The sequence below is a fragment of the Scatophagus argus genome, chromosome 8 (assembly GCF_020382885.2).
Source record: "Scatophagus argus isolate fScaArg1 chromosome 8, fScaArg1.pri, whole genome shotgun sequence".
Classification (NCBI taxonomy): domain Eukaryota; kingdom Metazoa; phylum Chordata; class Actinopteri; family Scatophagidae; genus Scatophagus; species Scatophagus argus.
The window spans coordinates 24,267,180-24,276,689 of NC_058500.1; positions in this window are offsets into that span (position 1 = coordinate 24,267,180).

The following is a 9,510-nucleotide window of genomic DNA, read 5'->3' on the forward strand; positions in this document are numbered from 1 at the left end:
CCACGCTACGCCAGGGCTCCATGCTTCGGCTGATAGACCGCAGCCCACTGTTCCAGGTCTGGGTCCGCCAGCACCCCAAGCTACGCCAGGGCTCCATGCTTCGGCTGATGGACCGCAGCTCACAGTTCCAGGGCTGGGTCCGCCAGCTCCCAAGCTACACCAGAGTTTCACGTTCCAGCTGAGGGGCCGCAGCTCACAGTTCCAGGGCTGGGTCCAGCAGCTTCCCAAGCAACGGCAGAGTTCCACGTTCGAGCTGAAGGGCCGCAGCCCATTGTTACAGGGCTGGGTCCGCCAGCACCTCACGCTACGCCAGGGCTCCATGCTTCGGCTGATGGACTGCAGCCCACTGTTCCAGGGCTGGGTCCGCCAGCACCCCACGCTACGCCAGGGCTCCACGTTCCAGCTGAGGGGCCGCAGCTCACAGTTCCAGGGCTGGGTCCGCCAGCTTCCCAAGCTACACCAGAGTCCCACGTTCCAGCTGAGGGGCCGCAGCTCACAGTTCAGGGGCTGGGTCCGCCAGCTCCCAAGGCCACGCCAGAGTCCCACGTTCCAGCTTAGGGGCCGCAGCTCACAGTTCCAGGGCTGGGTCCAGCAGCTTCCCAAGAAACGGCAGAGTTCCACGTTCCAGCTGAGGGGCCGCAGCCCACTGTTCCAGGGCTGGGTCCGCCAGCTTCCCAAGCTACACCAGAGTCCCACGTTCCAGCTGAGGGGCCGCAGCTCACAGTTCCAGGGCTGGGTCCGCCAGCTTCCCAAGCAACGGCGGAGTTCCACGTTCCAGCTGAGGGCCCGCAGCCCACTGTTCCAGGTCTGGGTCCGCCAGCACCCCAAGCTACGCCAGGGCTCCATGCTTCGGCTGATGGACCGCAGCTCACAGTTCCAGGGCTGGGTCCGCCAGCTTCCCAAGCTACACCAGAGTTTCACGTTCCAGCTGAGGGGCCGCAGCTCACAGTTCCAGGGCTGGGTCCAGCAGCTTCCCAAGCAACGGCAGAGTTCCACGTTCGAGCTGAAGGGCCGCAGCCCATTGTTACAGGGCTGGGTCCGCCAGCACCTCACGCTACGCCAGGGCTCCATGCTTCGGCTGATGGACCGCAGCCCACTGTTCCAGGGCTGGGTCCGCCAGCACCCCACGCTACGCCAGGGCTCCACGTTCCAGCTGAGGGGCCGCAGCTCACAGTTCCAGGGCTGGGTCCGCCAGCTTCCCAAGCTACACCAGAGTCCCACGTTCCAGCTGAGGGGCCGCAGCTCACAGTTCAGGGGCTGGGTCCGCCAGCTCCCAAGGCCACGCCAGAGTCCCACGTTCCAGCTTAGGGGCCGCAGCTCACAGTTCCAGGGCTGGGTCCAGCAGCTTCCCAAGAAACGGCAGAGTTCCACGTTCCAGCTGAGGGGCCGCAGCCCACTGTTCCAGGGCTGGGTCCGCCAGCTTCCCAAGCTACACCAGAGTCCCACGTTCCAGCTGAGGGGCCGCAGCTCACAGTTCCAGGGCTGGGTCCGCCAGCTTCCCAAGCAACGGCGGAGTTCCACGTTCCAGCTGAGGGCCCGCAGCCCACTGTTCCAGGTCTGGGTCCGCCAGCACCCCAAGCTACGCCAGGGCTCCATGCTTCGGCTGATGGACCGCAGCTCACAGTTCCAGGGCTGGGTCCGCCAGCTTCCCAAGCTACACCAGAGTTTCACGTTCCAGCTGAGGGGCCGCAGCTCACAGTTCCAGGGCTGGGTCCGCCAGCTTCCCAAGCTACACCAGAGTCCCACGTTCCAGCTGAGGGGCCGCAGCTCACAGTTCAGGGGCTGGGTCCGCCAGCTCCCAAGGCCACGCCAGAGTCCCACGTTCCAGCTTAGGGGCCGCAGCTCACAGTTCCAGGGCTGGGTCCAGCAGCTTCCCAAGAAACGGCAGAGTTCCACGTTCCAGCTGAGGGGCCGCAGCTCACAGTTCCAGGGCTGGGTCCAGCAGCTTCCCAAGCAACGGCAGAGTTCCACGTTCCAGCTGAAGTGCCGCAGCCCATTGTTACAGGGCTGGGTCCGCCAGCACCTCACGCTACGCCAGGGCTCCATGCTTCGGCTGATGGACCGCAGCCCACTGTTCCAGGGCTGGGTCCGCCAGCACCCCACGCTACGCCAGGGCTCCACGTTCCAGCTGAGGGGCCGCAGCTCACAGTTCCAGGGCTGGGTCCGCCAGCTTCCCACGCTACACCAGAGTCCCACGTTCCAGCTGAGGGGCCGCAGCTCACAGTTCAGGGGCTGGGTCCGCCAGCTCCCAAGGCCACGCCAGAGTCCCACGTTCCAGCTTAGGGGCCGCAGCTCACAGTTCCAGGGCTGGGTCCAGCAGCTTCCCAAGAAACGGCAGAGTTCCACGTTCCAGCTGAGGGGCCGCAGCCCACTGTTCCAGGGCTGGGTCCGCCAGCTTCCCAAGCTACACCAGAGTCCCACGTTCCAGCTGAGGGGCCGCAGCTCACAGTTCCAGGGCTGGGTCCCCCAGCTTCCCAAGCAACGGCGGAGTTCCACGTTCCAGCTGAGGGCCCGCAGCCCACAGTTCCAGGGCTGGGTCCGCCAGCACCCCACGCTACGCCAGGGCTCCATGCTTCGGCTGATGGACCGCAGCCCACTGTTCCAGGTCTGGGTTCGCCAGCACCCCAGGCTACGCCAGGGCTCTATGCGTCGGCTGATGGACCGCAGCCCACTGTTCCAGGGCTGGGTCCGCCAGCACCCCACGCTACGCCAGGGCTCCATGCTTCGGCTGATGGACCGCAGCTCACAGTTCCAGGGCTGGGTCCGCCAGCTTCCCAAGCTACACCAGAGTCCCACGTTCCAGCTGAGGGGCCGCAGCTCACAGTTCCAGGGCTGGGTCCGCCAGCTTCCCAAGCAACGGCAGAGTCCCACGTTCCAGCTGAGGGGCAGCAGCCCATTGTTCCAGGGCTGGGTCCGCCAGCACCCCACGCTACGCCAGGGCTCCACGTTCCAGCTGAGGGGCCGCAGCTCACAGTTCCAGGGCTGGGTCCGCCAGCTTCCCAAGCTACACCAGAGTCCCACGTTCCAGCTGAGGGGCCGCAGCTCACAGTTCCAGGGCTGGGTCCGCCAGCTTCCCAAGCAACGGCAGAGTTCCACGTTCCAGCTAAGGGCCCGCAGCCCACAGTTCCAGGGCTGGGTCCGCCAGCACCCCAAGCTACGCCAGGGCTCCATGCTTCGGCTGATGGACCGCAGCTCACAGTTCCAGGGCTGGGTCCGCCAGCTTCCCAAGCTACGCCAGAGTTTAAATAAAATTGAATTGAATTACATTGAACTGAAGTGAAAGTCTCCAGTGAATCTTAGAAAATTGATTATTTATTTTAATCACTGTTTTGATCTTTTGTATTCCTGAGGTATTGATGGTTACGCTTAGAGGTAAGTAAAAAATGCAGAAAAATGTCAGTGAAATTCTCCTGCAATTTTTCCAATTAATTTAATAATTTTTGTTGTTTTTTTGTTTTTTTGTTGTTTTGTTTTTGTAGTTTCCGTTTTTTCTTTTTTTTTTGTTTCCACAGATGCTGAAGAAGTGCAAGCCTTGGATTTCCACAAGCACAAAGATATGGACCAGATGACAGGGATTACTGCAGGACCATCTGGAGGGTGGTGCGGTTGTATTGCCTTTGTGCTGTTTTCAACTGAATATATGTCAAAAAGGATTAACAAATGATCACATTCTGTTTTGTTTTGCACAGTGTCCCAATCATTTTGGAACTGTGATTGTAAAAATAAGTAGTTGAGTAGTTAGAAAATTCTCATATTCTGTCCTATTTCTGTTCTATACAGCAACCCCTGACCCCACCCTCTACACCTGTCCAGACAGATCGGGCCCGACCAGCACAGGGGATGCTGTTGTTTCCATTCACTTCTTCTGTGCTGGTGGGTTTGGGATGCTCCTCACAGATCTGCACATCGGAAGTTGCCACCAACTCGCTGCATCTCGACTCAGAAGTCAAGTCAGTTAAGAAATTGAGTCAGTTCATTCTAGGAAAAAAAAGATAAATAATAAATACTGTGAATTTTTTAATTCAGTGTGTTTCTGATTTTAATTTTACTGAAATGTTTTCCAATGTTGAATTTTATTTCCTTGTTACGAAACTGTAAGGGAATCATGCAGCTCTTTTAAGCCCTAAGAGAAGTGACTATTGTTCTGAAGCACTGACAATAATCATTAATACAAAATCAGAGAGCAGGACTAGAAGCACAAATGTTTTATGATACTAAGCTTGTGATGTCCTTGAACAAAGCAGAGAACTTCTAAAATGTTCCAGATGAGCTACACATTAGCCGACCACTCACATGGTTGTGAATGTGTAAAATTGTATGAAGCAGAGTTTCAGTAAACACTGTCAAACCTCGTCAGCCAAAGCCACAGAGATAAACATTTATTTACTAATGAAGCATAGATTCTTCCATCAATGCTACATTAAATGGTTACGTAAGTTGGCAGTTCATATTGAGTAAGTCTTAAATGTTTTTACTCACAGATTTCATGTTTTTAGAGCAGAGGGCTTTCCACTAAGTGTGAGTGTGAGTGTGAGTGTGCATGACGTGAAATTACAGTTACTGAAACATGGAGTTACATGGTTTTCAATAGATGACTGTCACAAGAAACCTCTCATCAGACTGTTGTGTTAGTGGGAGAATTCTAAGGTCATGTGACAGCCAACTTTGTAACATCACACACCACATATTTCAGAGCCCTCTGAATTTACAGAGGGTACCTAATGCCTTAGGGAAAACAACACTGCGGTCCTTATCGTTGCAAAGAGATAAACGACTTTGGACCGGTTGCTTTCACATGCCAGCTGATGAAATGTTTTGAGATAATTATTAAGTCTATTCTCATTAATAAAATGAAAGCCCAATAGGACCCCTGGTGTTTGCCTACAGGGGCATGAGGGTGGCGTAAGATGCTATGCTTACCTTACTTAACCTTCTTTATAGCCACCTCAAACAAGGAAAAACTCATGCTCACTTCCTATTTGTTGACTGTCACAAATCAAAACATGTTGCATCTACAGAGACATTTTAACACTTGGGTTCTCCTTTGTCACACTGTCCACAACTAAAAACAACACAATACACTTACACTACTTTTATGTCTCACTGTGCTCTTCCATTCATCTTCCTTCATCTTGTTGCTCTTCCCCGGCCTGTTTCCTCTTCTTTGTTGTGTCCTGGGGCTTTTCCTCATCTTGTTTCTCATTCTGTGGCTCCTCTGGGGTCCTTCTTATCACTTGAGATCGTAGAGTTTCCCTGAAAGCCCAGAAGAACAAAAGCAAATCAAACTTGCATTCAATCTGACAAAAATCATGGCAACAATATTACTGTATATATTATAATATCTTTAAAAGTCATTTTACTCCATGAGGCTAACTTTCATTAGTTATACACACAGATATACCCTTACCATTAATTCTGTGATAAATAAGCACATTTCTTTACACGGCTATAAACTAGATACTGAATGGAAAAAGCACAGTATCATTAAAGCCATTTTTATTCCTTTTGGTTAACTTTGTTACTGTTCACATCACTAACAACATATTGAAGCCACTGTAGCATTTAGATTATCAGTGCACCATGTTCTTCCATGTCATCCATGTCCATGTCGCTTCACTCATGTCTTCTCTGATCCTGGAGCTGTTCATCACGTCTGGGTTCCTTCTGTTCTGGTCTCATCTTCTTCACCCTGTCCCACCTTCCACACACTCAAAAAAGTTTGACCATTGGCTGCTTAAAAAAAATTATGGCAAGAAAGTGATCCTTAATATAATTGAATAGATTTTATGTACTACAAATCTATTGATTTAAGTTCATTTAAACAAAACAAAAAACAAAATAATGAAATTATCAGCTGAAATACTTTGGATTTACTAATATTATGGCAATTTCTTTTATTTACTAGGTATCTGAACAAAAGTAAGTTAGATTTACCAAATATCTGCAAAAAAGTGATTTACTACATTTACTAACTATTTAGGTGGAATTAATTTATATTTACTAATTACCTGGACGAAACGTATTTTAATTTGCCATTAAGCTTTCTTGTTACAAGAATTTACTGCAGGGCAGGAAAACAGCAGGTAAGTAAACATTTATTTGTGTTTTGCATAAACAAAAATAAATACATTTTTTTCTGTATAAACTCAAATCGTTAAGGTCAATATGTTTCTAAACAATTAAAAGAAAAACATCCCATGCTCACTGACTCAAGTCTGGGATAGGGCTGGGCGATATTAGAAAAAATGATAATACGATTTTTTTTGTTCAAAATGTTCGATAACGATATATAAAACGATATACATGAAATCACTATTTTTTCATTCTTTTTTAATGTTCTGTTTGAAAAAGAACATTTCAAATGAACAGTGGTGTCCAAAGCCTAAAAATGAACAGAAATGGCTTACAAAATGGTTGTACATTCTTTTGTAAGATGAAATAACTAGGCCCTCGGCTCGGCCATATTTTAAATAAAAAATATACTTTGGTGCAAATTCTAGCAGCTTTCAAAAACAAAAAAAGTGAAAAGTTGCAGCATTGGCTTAAGGTAGGACACACTCACATAATTTTCACTGGAGAGAGAATCAGTGAATTCCAGTAGTGGATTCAAGGCCCCATGCATAGATTCCAGGACATCTATGTCCTGCCATGTTCCTGCATGATGTCTTGTCTTTTTGTCTGCACCCAAAACCTGAGTGACAGCTTTATGCTGCTCAAGCATCCTCTCCACCATCTTCTGGCGTGAGCCCCACCTGGTGGGTGACTCTGTCACTAACTTGTGCTGGGGTAGATGGAGCTCCTCCTGAGCAACAGCCAGATCTCTCTTCTTCTTCCATGAAAAGCTGAAGGCGGCCACTGCCTTCTTGCACACGCCCACAGCACGCTCCACTTTCTTGTTCCTTCCGGCTCTCTCTGGGGAAAAGCAGAATAAGAAACCAGAATGATTAGTTATAATACAGAATACTGTACATGATGGACTGCCTAGCCTATTCAAAAGTCTTTAAAAAATAATAATAATAATAATAATAATAATAATAATAAATAATAAGACATGAACATAAATCTAACCCTCAAACGTTTGAGGTGGCCACATAATATGAGAAATATATAGCCTAAAGCATTGTTTTAAGGGTGACCAAATAGACATTATGACGAGTACACATTGTAAAACGTTATTATTGCTTAAAAACAATTAAAAAATATATTAACTTTTTTTTCATATTTATATTAACAGGAAATTAAGGTTTGCAATTCTGTTATTCAACTTACCAACAGCTGAGTGAAGTCGATGGCCAAAACACTGCAGGCGAGTCCAGTTGTTGAGGGAGGTAGCTTTCACTATATTTGCACCACTATCTGTGCTAATGCACACTTGTTTGCATTCATCTCGCCCCCATGTAGCAAGCGATTCTGTCAGTCCTGACGCAATTGCTTCAGCAGTATGGTCTTCGGGAAAGTATGCCGTTTGAAGACATTTGCTCTTCAAAGTCCAGTCTTGGTCAATATAGTGGGCAGTGAGGCTCATGTATGGTTCGGACGTTCGACTTGACCACATGTCCGATGTGGTAGCGAAGTAAGCCACGGCTTGCAGGTCCCTTTCAACCATCTCTCTGTACTCCGCATACAGATTTGGGATTGCTGTCTGCGAGAAGTGCTTGCGGCCTGGGAGTTGATAACGAGGGTCGATCACTTTCATTAGATTTTTAAACCCGGCTGTTTCGACAGTGCAAATTGGCTGCATGCCTTTTGCGACGAATTGTGTGATGACATGTGTGATGTCTTTGTGTCGTTTCGATGATTTTTCATACACCATGGCGCTGGAAAGAGCGGACTGTATGGTTTGTTGATCAGCCTTCCTCTTATTGCTGGTCGAGGGGGCTTTACCGACCTGGCAGCACTCTGTGTGCTCTAATGGGTGATATTGTTTTAAATGCTGAAATAAGTTGCTGGTGTTTCCTGTTTTAGTAGGGACGTGACTTCTACACATTTTACACAGGACTTTGCTCTGTTGTTTATCCGGCTTCAAATAGCCAAAGTACCTCCAGACAGCCGAGCCCTTCTGACCCTTCTTCTCAACGATTTCCTCCTGGGAAGAACTGAGGCTTAAATGCTGTGCAGAACTCTGCCCAGCCGAGTTTTCGCTCATTTTTATACAGTCTTGCCTGTTTGGTTGGAGACACGCCGTAGTGGCTGCAACCACTACGCTATAGAATCTTTGCCGCAAACTTTGATGAGATGCTTGTGTTCTGTTAGCCACCACAGCGGGCCGTGTGTGTATGTTTGTACACACAACCTAATGTGAGTGACGTGGTGGCTCTCTTCAAAAACTGATGGGCTACGTGCGTCAATGTTTAGTTATGATTGGCTACTCGCGTGCCTGTGAAAACGTTGGAGATTTTTTTTGTGAAGGTGTGCGCTATCGAATGTTATCGAATGTGTCTTAATTTCTAATCGTATTAATTATAAATCGCGCTTAAAATCGAAATCGAAAAATCGCCCAAGCCTACTTTGGTGTTTATCTTCTGTGTTTCCTTGTTTCATGTGTTGTTTGTCACTTTTTGTGTGCTGCCTTCTTCTTGAACAAGAGATTGTTGGTCTCAGTGGGACCAAACTGGTTAAAATGGGTTAAATAAATCAAACAGATGAATAATTTTCACAAACTTTATTGTTTTTATTATTATTTTTATTGAAAAATAAAACATATTGTACTACCAAAGTAAAACTGAAAATTCAACCACACACGGCATTAAATAAATTCTGTTTAATATTTAATCCATATCTCCTACATAAGTGCACTGCATTTTTTTAACTGACGGTATTGAAACTGATAAGACCTTGCGGTTTACCACATTACATTATTACCCTGCAACACCAGGATGGTGTGTGTGGGTCGAGTCAGAATAGAAACGAGAACAGTTTGGTTTCTGAGTCTAAACAAGAGTGTGTGTTTGTGGGATTGAGGTGACACGTCAGCCAGTGCAGCAGTGTGGCCCACTGATATGTTTTCATACATGAGTTTTATTAGAATTTTGTTGATTTGTATTTTTTCATGAAATTGTTGTGAGCACAAATGAAACATCTCATCATAAGAATCATTTCTGTTTTAGTAACAGCAGATAAATGTTGAAACTAACTAGACTGCAGTGAGTGTGTGAAGTGATCAGCAGAGGGGAATAAAGATGGCGGCTTTTCAGATGTGACTGTGGCCAAAGGTGTCATACACACACATGCTGACATTTAACAGAATTAGATTAAATAATTTCAAATAATACTAACATTCAGAAAGGAAGATGGAACATGTCAGAGTAACATGGAAAACAGAAGAACAGAAACATGAAGTGCTGCATATTGGAAGGATGGAAAATGTTCAGTGAAAGAAGGATTCCAGGTGAGAGAAGAGTGACGTGTGTGGTGACATGTACACCTGTGGATGAAAGCTTGGAGAGACTCAAACATGGTTTTCTTATGTGTGGAGATGTGAGTAGAATAAAGATACTGCAAAAAGCAGTT